Source organism: Thermobia domestica, chromosome 2 (genome assembly GCF_964235325.1).
Source record: "Thermobia domestica chromosome 2, izTheDome1.hap1.1, whole genome shotgun sequence".
Classification (NCBI taxonomy): domain Eukaryota; kingdom Metazoa; phylum Arthropoda; class Insecta; order Zygentoma; family Lepismatidae; genus Thermobia; species Thermobia domestica.
In genome coordinates, this window is record NC_137455.1 from 347,556,448 (window position 1) to 347,572,799 (window position 16,352).

A 16,352-nucleotide genomic window follows, 5' to 3' on the forward strand; every position below is an offset into this window, starting at 1 on the left:
TCTCACGGTACTAATTTGCTAGTAGCTGTTCTTGTTTCCTTACGTTACAGTTTTTGATGACGCATATACTTTAGCACTTCGTTCGAGCCACGGTGGTTTTTCCGTTAAATCTTTATTTTCCCAATACGAAACTACATATACGTACGAAGGCTGGAACTTTAATAGTGGCAACTATTTATTTACAAGTGACACAAAATAGATATATGTTACGAAGGCTTACAATCCTTCAATGCAGTAACCAGCATTGCGGTAAGGAAGTCTTGGACACCTGTTGTTGATAGTTCTAATGAGCCCGTCTACCATCTGAAAAATTCCTTGAACAGTTCTGAAACAGTTCGTGAAGTAGGGTGGTTGGTACAGCACTTCCCACCTCTATCGATCGAACATATCAGCCACACCCTGCGCTGTACGCACCCCAATTTTGTCCAGCAAAATAATGGTTGAGTTATGCAAAAAGTGTAACAGTTTCTTTCTCAAGGCTGGTTGCAAGATGTGTTCTAGAAAAGAACAAAAATTCTGCGCATTGTCTGATGTGGGGAAACGGTATGAGTTAGGATTACACCATCGCAATAGTACAGGAAAATCACCGTAACTTTCACATTACTAGGATTCTGAAAACTTCGAATTTTCGTTGTGCTCCATAATGGCACCATTCCGTTGGTTGGAGTTTCAATTCTGGCCCATATTTCATCCAGCGTAAGGATACGGTGTAAGAAAACCTCTCCTTTCCGTTCGTAGCTTTCCAAGTGGGTACACGAGCTGTATGCAGAATCCATCGTGATGCAGTTTTTCTCCTACCCAACCGTTTCTTTAGGATGTACTTAACAGCGTATGCGCTAAACCTGTCTCTTGGGACAGACCACGAATAGTATGGTGCAACTCAGTGTTCAGTAATGCGGTAACAGCATTAATGTCTTCATTGACGCAGGAACGACCAGGCCCGTTGCATGTCTTTTACAGTTTTGCGCCCCTTCTTGAAGGTTCGTACGCATCTTGCTACTGTTCTATAAGCCAATGCAGATTCCCTGCTAAGTCTCTTGAAGACCTTGATAACACTCTCGTGCTGTACGGCCTCTGACACATTCAATTTTTATCCAACTCCATTGTTCTTTTCGTGACAAAACATCGTGACAACAACGGTTTAAAAAACCCACGGTCAGCGTTTTACCATATCCCCCACGTCACCTATTGTGACCTTGATTTCTACACAGAACCCTTCTAACGTCGTCGTATCAATGAACGAAGATTGTATTGACCTGTCAGTGAACAAAAACAAGGGACACATATGTACTAGAGGTTGTACACGCCTTTTCTTCGCCATATTAAGAAGTCTCCGTTACTCTTTACGTTTCTTGCCTTGACTTTTGCCTGTTTCGAGGCAAACGTGCATTGCCGCTGAAAAATATTCTGAAGAGGCAGTCACGTTTATAATATTGGAAATAACTTTTTATCTTACTTGCTTTATGCTTCTGATTGTTATCCGACTTTTCTGCCTCTGAAGTTTAAGTGAACGTGTGAAGACTCCTAGTTGCCATAGCCTTTGTAATACTTTTATCTTCTGAATACTACCGCTACTCAGTGGAAGACTGTTGAGCTGCCATAACTGTCTTCACATATTTATCATCACCTGCAATCGTCATGCCGAGAGGACTAGCCTTGGAGGACCACTGGCACCGGAGACCAAAGTACTGTGTAGATTACACCTTTACTTGCTTTAATCCTACCTTTCATTCCTTACACTTTCAGATCACAATCTGCTATTTCATCAATGTGTTGAATGTGATTTCACAAATGCAACCCAGATTTCGATTTCAGTACCATGCTGTATGCGTTGATTGTTCAATATATATTACCCAATTTCATTGTTCAAGGATGCTAACTACTTTTGAGGTCAAAATTACTGACTTTAAATCTGAAAATATTGAATAAATACTAAAAATGCCAACTATATTAGTTTGGCCACCCTACTCGCCACTGAACAGCTGTAAGCATATGTTAACTCAGTTATTAACAAATCTTGCAAAATAATATGATAATAAGTATATTAAATTCAAGAAATGAAAAAATACCAAGATTGTCTTTGTAAAACTGTCTAAGCAAAACCAAGTACATAGAAAACTGAACTGCAGTAAACTTATTTTCATAAGATGAAAAAAATAATAATAATAATAATAATTACAGCTGTTTAGACCAATTTTCCTTGCCTCCTTCTACTTATACAAACTTAAGAATATTAATATGATGTTCATTCCTTTCTGGGATTTTTCTTGAAAAAGGTAGTAATTATAAATACTTTCGTTTTTCTACACTTTTCTGAATTTTATCAGCCTTTTTGTTTCTTTTCATCGGCTTCTTTCTTCATCTTTGTGGCATTGTCAAGCATTACTTGTGCTACATCGATTCCAACAAGATCCTTGTTCTTAATGGCCCCTCTCAACCGTTCACTTGCTTCCTTGAGTAAAATATCAGATGTTTCTCTCTTCTCTTCTTCTTTATCCCTTAGACGTTTTAAAATACACGCTCTTTTTCAATTGTTTCTTTCTCAAGTTTTTTTTTTTCAATTCTTCTTCAGCTGTCTGTTATTTTTCCTTTGCTTCTCTTTCTTCTTGTTGTTGTTCCTTCAATTTCCTCTGCTGCTCACAGAACTCTCTATAACTCTTGTAAACAGTATGGCCAGATCTAAAAGCTCTTTAGATACAAGATGTGCCTTCCCATTATATATCTCATGTAGAGCTCCCTTAATGTGTAAATGAGCATTGAGAACCCTTTCTGACATGTTAGTCCTATCAGAGGTCACATAATGCGTAGGAAGCTTGAAAACCTTCTTTCAATTTCAGTTCAGTTCGCTTTTATAATTTGAAAATTTTTCGTTAACTTTCCAAAGAGCCTAAAATACTGACTTCACAGACTTATTTGAAAAATACTGACTTCGTCAAAAAATACTGACTTTACTGACCAGTTTGTACCCCTGCATTGTTCGTTATTTGAGCTACAGAGTCAACATTCGGGTTATGCACACTAGTTAGTGAAGAAGTTTCTATTAAAAAGATATTTCTCCTCATTGATAAAAAGTATACAGGGTCGTGCCGTGGAGAGGGGGGGGCGAAAAACTCGGGAGAAAAAAGGAAAAAAAGAGGAAAAATTGCTTGGAATATATGTATGGCGGCGCCACCGTATACTCTCGCCCCGGGCGCTGATTTTCCACGGCACGGCCCTGTATATATATATATATATCTTAGTATCAGATTTGACGTCAAAATTTTAAATAATAAATTACCAACAACGAAGAGTTTGAAAATAATAACTACCTTCTAAAACAGTATCTCACAAAGTATTAGTAAACTATAACAAAAAAGGATATACAGTTTTATTCTTTAGTTCATTAAAATGTGCATCAACTTAAGAAAATCAATTCCATGAAACAATTGCAATGAAAATAATACATATTATTAGTAATAAGAGAACAGAAGTGTTCCCCATTACCAATTCAAATTACATACGGTTAATCAAAATATGGTATTACACAATGAACTGATACTACGTTCGATCTGTTTGTTTAGAAAATATATTCATAAACGCATTATTTTTCATTATCCCTACCTAAAACATAATGGTTTTAGAATGAAACTGATGAGAGAACTAATAACAGATTATTATTTTACTGTAAAAACATGTACTCCATCATTCTCAATAACATCCACTCAAACATCCCACCATGTTCCTTTACATTTTCTCTAGAGCACGTGAAGATCCAGGGCAACCGTTTTAGTGGTTATCATCGCCCAGACATGATCTAGGGCAATATTTCCATAGAATACACTTCAAACTACGTAATTATAAAACATTTTTTAAACAAAAGTCTTTACAAATTAAACACAGCATTCGTTCGTTAAGATGTTTCCAAGTTTAGCTCCAAATATTACTACAAATTGTTTAAGAAATTCATATTGCAATGAAATTATAAGGACAGAGTAAAAAAAATCATATTTTGTAAGACATATTAATAAATCTTATTCCAATGTCAAAAAGGACATTCAAGTGGACAATATTATTTTGTATTGTTTTTGGGAATAGGAATTGTTCAAAATCAGAAGATATTTCGTTAATTTGGTGATTGATATCTTGGCAAAATAATAATTTTAGAGAACCTTAGGGTTCAAATTAATGTAAATTGTTCAATATAAAAAGGTGCGCAGGAAACTAAAAGGGCATTTGGATCCTTTGGACTCGAAAAAACAACGGAAGTGGACACCGCAAAGCTGGTCATGTCGTAAGACAACCTTCTTTTTTTAATGTAAGTTGTATTTTCTTTTTTGTATACTAAAGCACTGTCACTTCTTGAGTCCAAAGCTCAACATTTGGTCTCCTGCGTAATTGCAGAAACTTGTCTTTTATGTCAGTTAATTTTGTCTCTCTGCGACATCATTTGTCTCAAACTAAATCCTAGAATTATATGTAAATAAAACTGTATTTTGTGGAAAAGAAAGGAAACGAATAGAAAACTATTGCCTTTCACTTTAATTTTACCCAATATCTCATTCAATTAAGAACAGGCAGAGATACTTGTCTTTTAATATTTTTGCTCCCTTAATTAACTTAAAATCAAGATCCTACGTAATCCATTATTAAAACAATATGATATACCGGCAAGGCATACTCTTTCAAACACCAAAAACTAATAATCAAAATCGGTGCATTTATGTTGTAGTTGTGTGTGAACATTCCTATAACATATATAAACGGGTTGGATTGAGAACTTTTTTTTTAAAGTCAGTTAACAGGCAAAGTCTATGGGATTGAGATAACAGAACCACTTTTTCCAATTCATAGTTGGAAAGTAGGCTATCTAACAAGTCGGACAGACCCCTGCTTCCAATCCAGCCGTAATAATGTCATCTTTAGTGTGATCCAACTGTAGTTAACAATCCTCAAGACTTCAATACAATTTTTATTATATTTATGTATTTCTTGACATTGCTATGCTTCACGAGTAAGTACATAACTTGAATAATACATAATGAGGCAGATCTTATTCCAGCTCAGAGAAGGTTAGACGGTCCTAGTGATATTATTTGTAGACACTACGGATCCAGAAGAATCGTTTCGAGGGGGCAGATTGCTTCTTTGATAATCAACATAGGCTCGAAATACGAAGTTTTAAACTAACGCACAATAACGTAGCGCAATATTATACAGGGTGGACCATTTACCTTGATATACCCTTGTAAGATTTAAACTAAAAGTGCTTTCAAAACTAGAAACAAATTGACAGCTCAAAAACACGTACAGATTTGTTTTGAAGAAGGGAATCTACGTCACATAGTTATTGTGGTCACTCAGCGAGGACAGAATCATAAACGTCATTTTAGCAACAGTGGGTGGAGGGTTTCCTTGGCAACAGAACTTAAAATTCCAATGTTGCCGCTAAATAGTAAACATGTGTTTTCAGAAGGAAAGAAGCGTTTTTCCTTTCTTTGTGCGTGGAAGGGATTTGAAAAGAAAAACACCCCTCCTCCCAACACACAAACTGGGACGACAAACATCCTTTCATCCATCCAAACAAACCAATATTTAGAGATTTTCCTTTTCGTTAAGACCCACAGGATAGTTCCAGCTGATGTCTCACCGGGATGCGCACGAAGTGTCAACAGTGTACCACGTGCTTCTCCAAACGTCAATTTGTTTCTAGTTTTGATAACACTCTATTACATACAAAAGGCTGAAAATTCATATCATGCAAACATCGACGGGGGGGGGGGGGGAGATTGATGGACATACGCTGAAATACAACCAAATTAATAGTGTTGCCAACTCAACATAAAGTTATATTTTTTCAAATGACATGTCAGGTTATTAAAGCAGATTTCAGATGGGAAGCGGCATGGCCTTGAGTTGGCTTTACGCGGCGTCCAATTAGCTTTGAGCGGTGTTGACAATTCGCGACAAGCAGTTCTGCACGCTGACTTCTCGCGCTACTGCGAATCTTGACAATAGCAGAGGCGCTTATTAGAAATATTGTATTAGCACATTAACTGCTCACTTTACGAAGTAGAGAAAAGAATTACGAACACATACGTGAAAACTACATCTTTTTATGACAAGTGGTTGTCATGATACACGCTTTGAAAGGTTTCAATATAAAACAATTAGTAAAACGAGCGTTGAGTCCCGTCTAATTTCCAATGGATTTTTCTTCGATTTGGAAATGGAACTCAACTTTTATTAAAGGATAATCAGGGGTGTAACCAACAGGTTGTTCTAGGGGAACATTACTTTCAGGGGGAGGAAAGCTTTTCACGCATTAAAAACAGAACAAATGACCTCTTTCAGGATATGAAAGCATTTTAACTCACCATGTATACTATACACATATGTTTTCTCGATGCTACCTTAACAAAAGACGGATCTTGACAGTACTGAAGTTGAAAAGCGGATTGTAAGAGATAAATCAACAAGCTATTCATAAGAAAACAAATGCTGTTTCTAGCAGTCTGTTTATCCGACTTTGTGTTTATGTAGGTTAAAATACTAAAGGGAAAAAACTCGAAAAAATATCAACTCAGATATTATTATGCAATAATATAGTAGTGAGAGATCCTGGGGGGACTGAGGGAGCCAGGGCCCTCATTTTATTTGTAAATGTGCAATATTAGGCATAATTTGAATGCAATTTGTCACAAAATCATCATATATGCTTTCTGCATCTGAATTCACCCCCCCCCCAATTTACAGAGAAATCAGCGTCCTTGTAATTAGGTACAGAAACTGTATTGATGATGTTTTCTTTTTTCTTTTTTTAAAAATCGTATTTTATTATAAACGTTCCTAATTTGCATTAACTATTAAATAAGTTTACTAAACATATACTAGATGAACCTCATTTCGGGGCTGGAAATAGTTTGGAAAGTTAAGGCCCCCTTTTCTCCCGTTTCTACACCCTTGAGAATAGTAAGCGATCGAATTAAATAACAAGCCTCTGCAATTTGATTAATATATATATATATATATATATATATATATATATATATATATATATATATTCGATTCCCGGCGGGAGCTCATGTGGAAGAACAGAAGGTATGGGACATTCGTAATATTGTTTTGAAATTGCCTTCATGCAAGATTCTTCCTTATTCGACAGAAGAAACGCAGTATGATTTTTTTTTCTTCGTTTCAATACCTTACGTATGTGTGGCCAATTACGTAATCCTTCTTTACTCCTCTAGCAGGGATGCAAAAGCACCAGGCGTCTGAGTGGTGTCATAAATTATTGTAACCCAAAACAAACTCGACCATATCGCGTTGCTTACGAATCAGATGGATTGTTGTTGAGACCTACATCAAGTATAAGAGTATGTTATTATAGGAACAGACATGGAAGCAAAGGAGCTGATTGTGTGTGTAGGAACGCAACTTCTCTTCTAGCATAAACAGAATTCATCAGTGTCTAGGTTGCTTTCTTTCGTGGTAGTTCATTTGTTCTCCAAAATTATAGTTGACAATGTCTTTAAGGAAACCGAGTACAAGTGCGGAATTTTCTTTAGAAAAAAAAAGTGCTACGAAGTGAAGCTCGAAGAATTATTTTTTTGTGTTTATAATTTTTGGAACTCATAATAAAAAATTTACAAGAGTCAGATTCAGACAATGGCGAAATATTAATTGACATAGACGATAGTGAAAGTAGTGTTGAAGATGAACGTTTAGCAGTTCCACTGGAATAAGTTAATAGGTAGGTTATTCAGTTGCTATATATACTTCTAGCAGGGATTTATTTGTAGCCAGGGAAGCCTGGGAATTTCCCCCCTTCTAAGCTTGACTTCCCTGTCTCTAGATTTAATTCAGTCTTCCCAGCCTGGGAAGATATTTTCCCCCTTTCTTAGGCTATACAATTTGTTTTAAAGTACAATAATTCATTTTTTCAGTATGTTTATTGTCGCGAGCTGTGTTGGTCTTGTTTATAGAATTGCTTCCCGAAGAAAAACTCTTTCAACTGGCATCACTACTTATCATTCTTAATCTGAGTAGCACAGTAATAAAAAAAACAACGTTTTCAGTAATCAGTGAGCAGTCATAGCAGTTGTGAATTGGTATCTTTTTCGTTGACAAGCACGTTAAAAAGAACGAAAGGAAATGGATATTAGACTATATTTTAACAAAAGAAAAACTCCTGACGATGAGGCAAGTAATTCCAGCACACAAAGTAAGAGGCTTTGAAGATAGTGCAACGTCCGAAATCACATTAGAGATATCTCATCAGAAAAATGAAAATGATTCGGGACCTAGTGTTAATAATGGTAAGGTTATTTCTAGCCCAAGTGGTTTGTTCTCTTCAATATGTGATCAAAAACAATTTACAAGCTGGAAAATTAAACGACGTGGCTAGGTGTTAAACAAAATACTAATGACATTCGCGTTGTGTGTATTATATGTGCTTCCGTTCGTAAACTCGGTATTGATACAATGCGTGAGTTTTCTCGGGGTTCTTCTGTTTCTTTCCACTTTCTTCATTCCACCATTTCGTTCATTTTTCATCATCACCGTCTCCTTTAGCCGAACCGGCATACACGTGGGACGTAAAACTTGAAGATTTAATTTTATTTCGGTATTCATACAGAAAGAAGAATAAATGCACAAAGTGTATGGTGCAACGATATTATTGCAAAAGCATCAAAGAAACGTTTTTATAAAATTTTTGACCACGAAAAGTCTATTGCACACAAAAAAATGTTCATATGTCAATATGTGAACAAAGGGATAGGGAAGAAATATAGGTTTCAATGGCAAATGCAGAAGACAGGTGGAAAATTGTGAATGAAATTCGTGTTAAAATCATAGCTACGATATTTAGGACTGCCTACGTTATTGTCCAGAATCGTCTATCGTTTACGATGCTCCCACATCTTATTAAATTACAAGAACTAAATTTAATGCACCTCGGACAAGTTCTTTACTGCTATGTTACATGTGCAAATATTATTGACTTTTAGCTACAGAAATGAAGGCAAACTGGCCGAATACCTTGCGCGTTCCATTGAACCCTTCGAGCTAATCCTGGATGAATCCTCCACTGTGTCTCATAAACCAGTTATCATTGTGCATATCCGTACTGTAGTTAATCACGTATGTATCAATATAATTTTAGTATTATTTGAGTTACAGGCAATAACAGGCAGAGAAGTTTGTGATTCCGTGATTATGTGAACGAATGAATCTTTCCAAAATGATATTACGGAAAAGACTTATGGCAGTTTGTCTGAGAGCGCCAGTAACATGCAAGGCGGAATAAATGATGCTCTCTCTTTACTGCAGCAAGAATTAGACACCAATTTACTCGTGTTTTACTACATGAGTCAGAAGATGGAACTAGTTGTTCACAACGCTGTTAATACGGTTTCAGATATGGTTCATTTTCAAAACTTTGTAGAACGATTACACGGTGTTTAGTCAATATTCCCGTAGAACACAAAAAATCCAATTAATATCAGGAGAACTAAGTATTCGCTTCTATAATATTACTAAAGTTTTTGATGTACGGTCGTGAGGCTGTTCATATCGTTCAGTAGAAGCATTGTGGAAGCCCTACCCTGCGCTAGTAGAACACTTTCGAGAAGCTTCTACAAATTTGCAGAGAAGTTTTGAGCAGCGTGCAATATTTTTGGGCCTGCAAAATTTCACTAAATGGAATTTTGTTTATGAAATGTCCATGATCCGAGATGTGCTGGAACCTCTAGATGTCCTTAGCCTGTTTCTACAAGAAAGGTCAGCATCCCTTGTACTGTACAGGCAATAAGCAAAATTGAAACAACTGTAGGTGTACTGGAAGCGTTGCAAGAAAAGGATGGCATGTTCATGGAAGAAATACAACGTCAGTTGAAGAAACTGGTCAGTTTTGTGGAGTCCCACTTGCAAAACCCTTAGACAGTTCTCTTGAGAAGTACCAGCAAAACAGATTGCAATTCTGTCAGGGTCTGGCAGATAACACACGGTCTTGCTTTCCTAACGAAACGTTCGGTAGGGTCGAGGTTTTGCCACAATCCAAGTGGTCAGAAGAATTGTCTGCAAGAATGTTATACTGCGACAAAGAAGTAATGAAAATTAAAATAAAATAAAATTTTCTTCTGATAATGTAGCCAAAATTCTGCAGCATTCCGAGAGAACTCCTAATATTCGACCAAATCTACAAAATCTTAACATGAAATCATTGTTCTTCTAGTTTCTTCTGCATGCTGTGGGAGAGGCTTTTCCAGCTTAAACTTATAGCACACTGACGCTAGAAACCCTTTATCTGTAAAAAAAAAAAAACTTGAATCTACCAGACATTACGAGACTTCTTTCAATGTAGAAAAGTATGTCACCAGTTGGATAAAAAGTGGACATCATGCTGCTACCGACAAATCAACTGGGAAAAAGACGGTGTCCGATTTAAACCAATCTCCTATTGCATCACTATTCTAAAGTGAGGTACGGTGTGACTACTATTAATTCTACTGGTACTAAAACTTATTTATGGTATGAAGAATGACATTTAACACCGTCTTTCCCCTTCTATTTAATAAAATTAGATTCAAGTGTATGTGCACTTATCACTGTTATGAAAAAGTAAACTCTTAACTTTTGTAGTATTTATTGTTCGGGCAATGAATTTCGTCTTCAAATACCTAATAAGAATGGACTAATGAATTACTTGTCATAACAAAACAGTTTTACGTAGGAGTGTGACATTTGTTATGACAACTTATGCAGGTTGCAATGTAAGTATAGGGCTTTTGCTGAATGCTGCACACTTGTCCTCAACACTAGGACGAAAAGTAGCAAGGCAAGTAACGAATGTGATCTGATCTACCTAACCAAATTTTATCTAACGTCCCCACCAATATTTATCATAAAATTGTTTTTTTAATGAAAAAATTATGAACTTGGAAACTGGCTATGAAACTAGTACCATAATTTCAAAGTATATAGGTTTAAAAATAACGTTGTCCCAACCTGACTTTATAGTTGTTCTGTTATACGGAACACAATCTTTCATAAATATTCCCCCCTTCTACAAAATCCACAAATAAATCACTGACTTCTAGGATACACAGCCAAAATCTTTGAGTTTGCTGGAATAGTATATTTACATTGTGAATAATGTTGCCAATGTATGTGTAATAATCTCAACTAGAGGAAGAGCGAGAAGGGAAAGGGGAGTCCGAAATCCGGCAACACCGCGCGGAATATCCCACAGCATTGGCTACTGCCCGTGATGCTTTACATCTGAAAAACACAATACATATTTCAAACTACATATACCAGGTGTACACCAAAAGTACATGCCATTTTGCTCTGAAATCCATTTTTTGTCGTTTCAGGAAAGCAAATGCAGCATCGGAGACCTCCACCCCTTGTCCCTAAGCAGTGCAGGTTTTGTTTACTAGGCAGCAGTTGTCATAGTGCTTGAACGAGTAAGACGTGTTTCTGATACTTTCCGAAGACATAGAACTTTCGGTTGAAGAGCAACGAATAATTATGAAATTTCTCATCGTCTGCATTGTGCGGCCGATATTAATCGCCAATTGGAGGGTGTGTATATAGTGACAGTGTTCTTGCAGAAAACACTGTTAGAAAGTGGGTGGGGTTTTCAGAGTGAACGAGTGTGCAAGATGAGCAAAAGTTTGGACGTCCAAAAACAGTAACAACTGACGCTAACATTGCCCATGTTGAAAACAGCAAGAAAGATAGGCGTGTCATCATGCAGAGGATTTGTGATACACAGGCAACCATTGTGAGCAACAAACAGAATAATTACAAACCAACTGGGCCTAAGGAAAGTTTCTTCTTGGTAGGTTTCACGAATGCTTGATGATGATCAAAAAGAGGCAAGGATTCGATCAAGTGTTGCAAATTTGACGCTTCCGAAGAGAGGAACGCAATTTTTTGTAATGTTGTCACATATTCCACTATTCAACCCAGAAACAAAAAGGCAATCGATGCAGTGGAAACACCAGATTCACCAACCCTCAAAAAATTTCGTCACGCGGCATCCAATGAGAAGGTGCTGAACACTATCTTCTGAGATTCTCAGGAAGTACTATTATCCCACCCTGTTCCGAAAGGTCAGACAATTGCGCGTGAACATTTTCGTACACTTTTGTATACAGAATTTTTGCCAAAATTGACTTGAGAAATGACCATAAATCACAATTTCATTCTCCACACGGACAACTGAACTTCTGCCGCACCCACCCTACTCACCAGATTTAGCCCCAAGTGACTTCTGGTCGTTCTCACACCTCAAGAATTCTCTTCGTGGATATTTTGCCAGTAGATCCTCCCTGGGAAGTGCTATTTTCCAGTATCTGAAACATAGCCCCAAAGATGACTATGCCATATGCTACACAACATGGACGGAGCGATGACCACTGTGTATCCAGAGAGAGAGAGAGAGAGTTTGTTAACAACTAACCATAAGATAGTTTCCTGCATTTCCTTGTTCTTGGAAATTAGAACGAAATGGCACGTACTTTTGGTGTGCATCTCGTAAAACGAAACTTACAATATCACAAATGTTATTCAGTGCTCTTAACTAAGTAGGCTACAGTATCGCCAACGTTGAAAAACCATCGAATTTTGGTGGACTCTACAACAGTAATAAGACAAATGAGAAGGACAGGACAATCTACATCCGAAGTATTTCAGTGACGAATAGTACGGTCATCATACGCAGTATTTCGAAGAAGAGGAAACAAAGTTACAACAAACTGTAAAATTTGACTTTCTCCAAAGAATTTTATTTCGAAAAAGTGTATCACATTCCATTCCATAGATGGCTTTTAGTGGACATAAAACCATCCACCTTTTTGGTAGGTGAAATGATAACGGGTTCTCAGAATTATACAGGGTGATACAAAAATGCGTCACAACATTTTGGGAACATATTTCTCACATCAAAATAAGAAAAAAAGTTTATATGGATCTTCTGTGCTCAAAAGTGTATAGTTTCTGTGTTATAGGATACCGCAAACGTGAAAAAGTGAACTTTTAAAGTCCATAGCTACACTATTATAGAACCTAACGTAGTCGGGTCAAGACATCACTGAGGAACTGGTATGTAAACTATCCAATATGCATGTTTAAGAATGTTCCAGTACTTGCATACCAATTTTTAGAGAGCTAGGTGAAGAGTGATCAAGTACTCCCAAACAGCTTCTCTAAAAATGATTGTGTAAGCATCGGAGGTTTTGAAAGATGGATATTTGGATAGTTATTAGGACACACTAGCTCCTTAGTGATGTCTTGACCCACGTATGATTGATCCTATAGTAGGGGAACTATGAACCTTAAAAGTTGTTTAAAGTTTTCGGTACCCTAACTAACTAACTCTATGGCCTATGGAACCCGGAGGTTCAATGCCGCGTTCACAAAAGCTCTCCACTGACTTCTATCCTTAGCTAACTCCATCCAGTTTCTACTTTGTATTCCTATCTCTGCGAGATCCATCTTAATATTGTCCTCCCATCTGCGCCTAGGTCTTCCTAATGGTCGTTTTCCGATTGGTCTTCCAGTCAAGACTTTGAAAGCGTTTCTACTTTCTTCCATCCTAGCTGCATAACCCGCCCACCTAAGCCTCCTAGACTTGACGACCCTAACAATGTTGGATAAACCATATAAATTATGTAGTTCCTCGTTATGAAGTTTCCGCCATTCCCCATTCCCGTTCCTCTTGGGTCCGAATATTCGTCTCAGGATCTTGTTCTCAAACACTTTCAGTCTATGTTCTTCCCTCAGAGTAAGAGACCATGTTTTTGGTACCCTATAATTACGAAACTATACACTTCCGACCATAGGTTTATATGAATTTTTAATCTTATTTTGATGTGAGGAATCTATTCCAAAATACTGTGACAAATTTTTGAAACACCCTGTATAATCTCACGCAGTGCTTCAAATTTTATCAGTGTTTACCGTATCTCCAAAACAGATTGAGATATCAAACTGCTAAAAGTAGTATTACGATTTCTGCACCTACTGAAAACCATCTATGAGATTGAACTAGGTACTTATCTAAGTAGGGGCCGCGGTGGCTCATTGGTAGAGCGCTCACCTCTGGTGCTTGGGGTCCCGGGTTCAAACCCCACTCCCGCCAAGTGAACTTTGTGGTGGGCAAACACCGTGTGCGTGGGTTTTCTCGGGGTTCTCCCGTTTCCTCCCACTTTCTTCATTCCACCATTTCATTAATCTCTCATCATCACCGTCTCCTTTAGCCTAACCGGCATAACTGTGGGACGTAAAACTCAAAAATTTCATTCCATTTAATTTTTATCTGAGTAGTTTTTCAAAATAAAGGCTTTTCACAAAAAAAAAAAAGTCAAATTTCCAAACGCTTCTAAATTTGTTCCTACTCATTCGAAATCCGTCATTTCATAATAGTAATACTAGACACTAAAGCACTTTGGATATCCACTGACACGCCCGTCATACTTGCGTTATTATTGCTGTAGAGGTCGCCAAAATCTGGATGTCTGTGATACTCATGTCCTTAGTTTGCAACACGGAATAATAAATGATAGTAGAAGTTTCACAACACAACGAAGAGTGAAAAAGTGACTGACTGTACCGGAACTCGAATCCGGGCCCCTCTGACATACTGTACCGATGCATTGACCACTACGCCACCCAGTCCACTTCCCAGAACAGCCACTCATTCTCTCTCTTGAGGTCGGTGCTCTCCACTCGGGCCACGTGGGTTTACAACGATATTGTATATCTGACATGTATATCTGACATCTGTGTATTACTTTCATTTCTAATTGTAGCTATTTTGGGCAACGGTGCTTAAAAGTGCACAATATGTTATGAAGAAGAAGAAGAAGAAGAAATATATGTGGAAATAGATTGATATTCAGGTAATGGTAGTGGCTATAACTAGAGAGAATTGTTTGTTTCGTGTTGCTATGACAACAGAAAGATTATTATTCACGGAATTTTGAGAATAAAAGTTAGTTGTTCTATATATATATTTGACAAGCCTAATTTCCAAGGTATGCAATTGTTAGTTTTTGCAATTAAGTGTTAAAATTAAGGTATTGAATCGTATTGACTTATCTAGTGATTCGAATTGTGGGCAATATATGTAACAAAAGGAATCATAAAATAACGTTACAGGTTGTAACAAAGACCTTTGCTGTGCTTGAACAATCCCTGTAACCATATACATTTAGCATCTATTATGGTTTGATTTGAGTTGAGTTGAGTTGATTTTGAGTTTAACGTCTCGTTCAGCAGCAAGGCTATATGAGACGGGACCTACTGATTAACGTGGAATCCGAACCACATGAGCTCCTGCCGGTGGTTGTGATTTCATATAGATATTAATGAAAGAGGAAACAACCGATTTTTAACATACTATATCCTCTATAGATATGAATTCTATAACATACAAAGAATATAGGATAGATATGGTGTGTTAAAAAATCGACTGTTTCCTCTTTCATTAACATCTATATGAAATTACAACCGTCATAGGTGATCAATACATATTGACACAGCGATTGTACAAGCACAGCAGGGGATTGTGATACAACCCACGTGATTCGAGTGGAGTGCATCGACATAAAGAGTGAGTGGCTATTCTGGGAAGTGGACTGGGTGGTATAGCGGTTAACACATTGGCATGGTATGCCGGAGATCCCGGGTTCGAGTCCTGGTCAAGTTAGTCACTTTTTCACTCTTTGTATGTTATAGATTTCACATCTATAGAGGATATGGTATGTTAATAAATCGGTTGTTTTTTCTTTCAATATTCACTCTTTGTATTTGGTCTAGGAATTAATTCGTGCGGGTGGACAAGAGATGGCGCAACGAACGGAGCGTCCCACAGTTCCGTGTATCCACACATGTGTTGCAAACCCCTGTCATCGCGTATCGTTCGTAGTATAGGGCAGTGGATTAAAGCGTCAACAACACCAGTTTGTAGTTAAGTGAACATGGCGCAATTTGTGCCTGATAAAGTGTTTTTGCGGGGTGTCCTGCTGCATTACTTTAACATGCAGAAAAGTGCGACTGAAAGTCATCGTATTTTGGTGGAAGTGTATGGTGAACATGCTCTAGCTGAGCGAACGTGTCAGAAGTGGTTTGCACGGTTTAGAAGTGGTGATTTCGGCTTGGCAGACCAAGAGCGAGCTGGACAGCCAAAAAAATTTCAAGACGAAGAATTGACAGCATTGCTCGAGCAGGAATCGTGTCAAACGCAGAAACAACTTGCAGCAGCATTAGGCGTTGATCAAACAACAGTCTCCAAACGCTTGAAAGCCATGGGAATGATTCAAAAGATGTCACATTGGGTTCCACATGAATTGAAAGACAGAGAC

General features: G+C 37.5%; 1 protein-coding gene across 3 annotated transcripts in view; it reads right to left on the reverse strand.

Moving 5' to 3' along the window:
- Positions 1–16,352, reverse strand: part of LOC145678749 (uncharacterized) — a 144,939-nt gene that overhangs the window by 57,379 nt on the left and 71,208 nt on the right. The gene's annotated exons all lie outside the window — the stretch shown is intronic.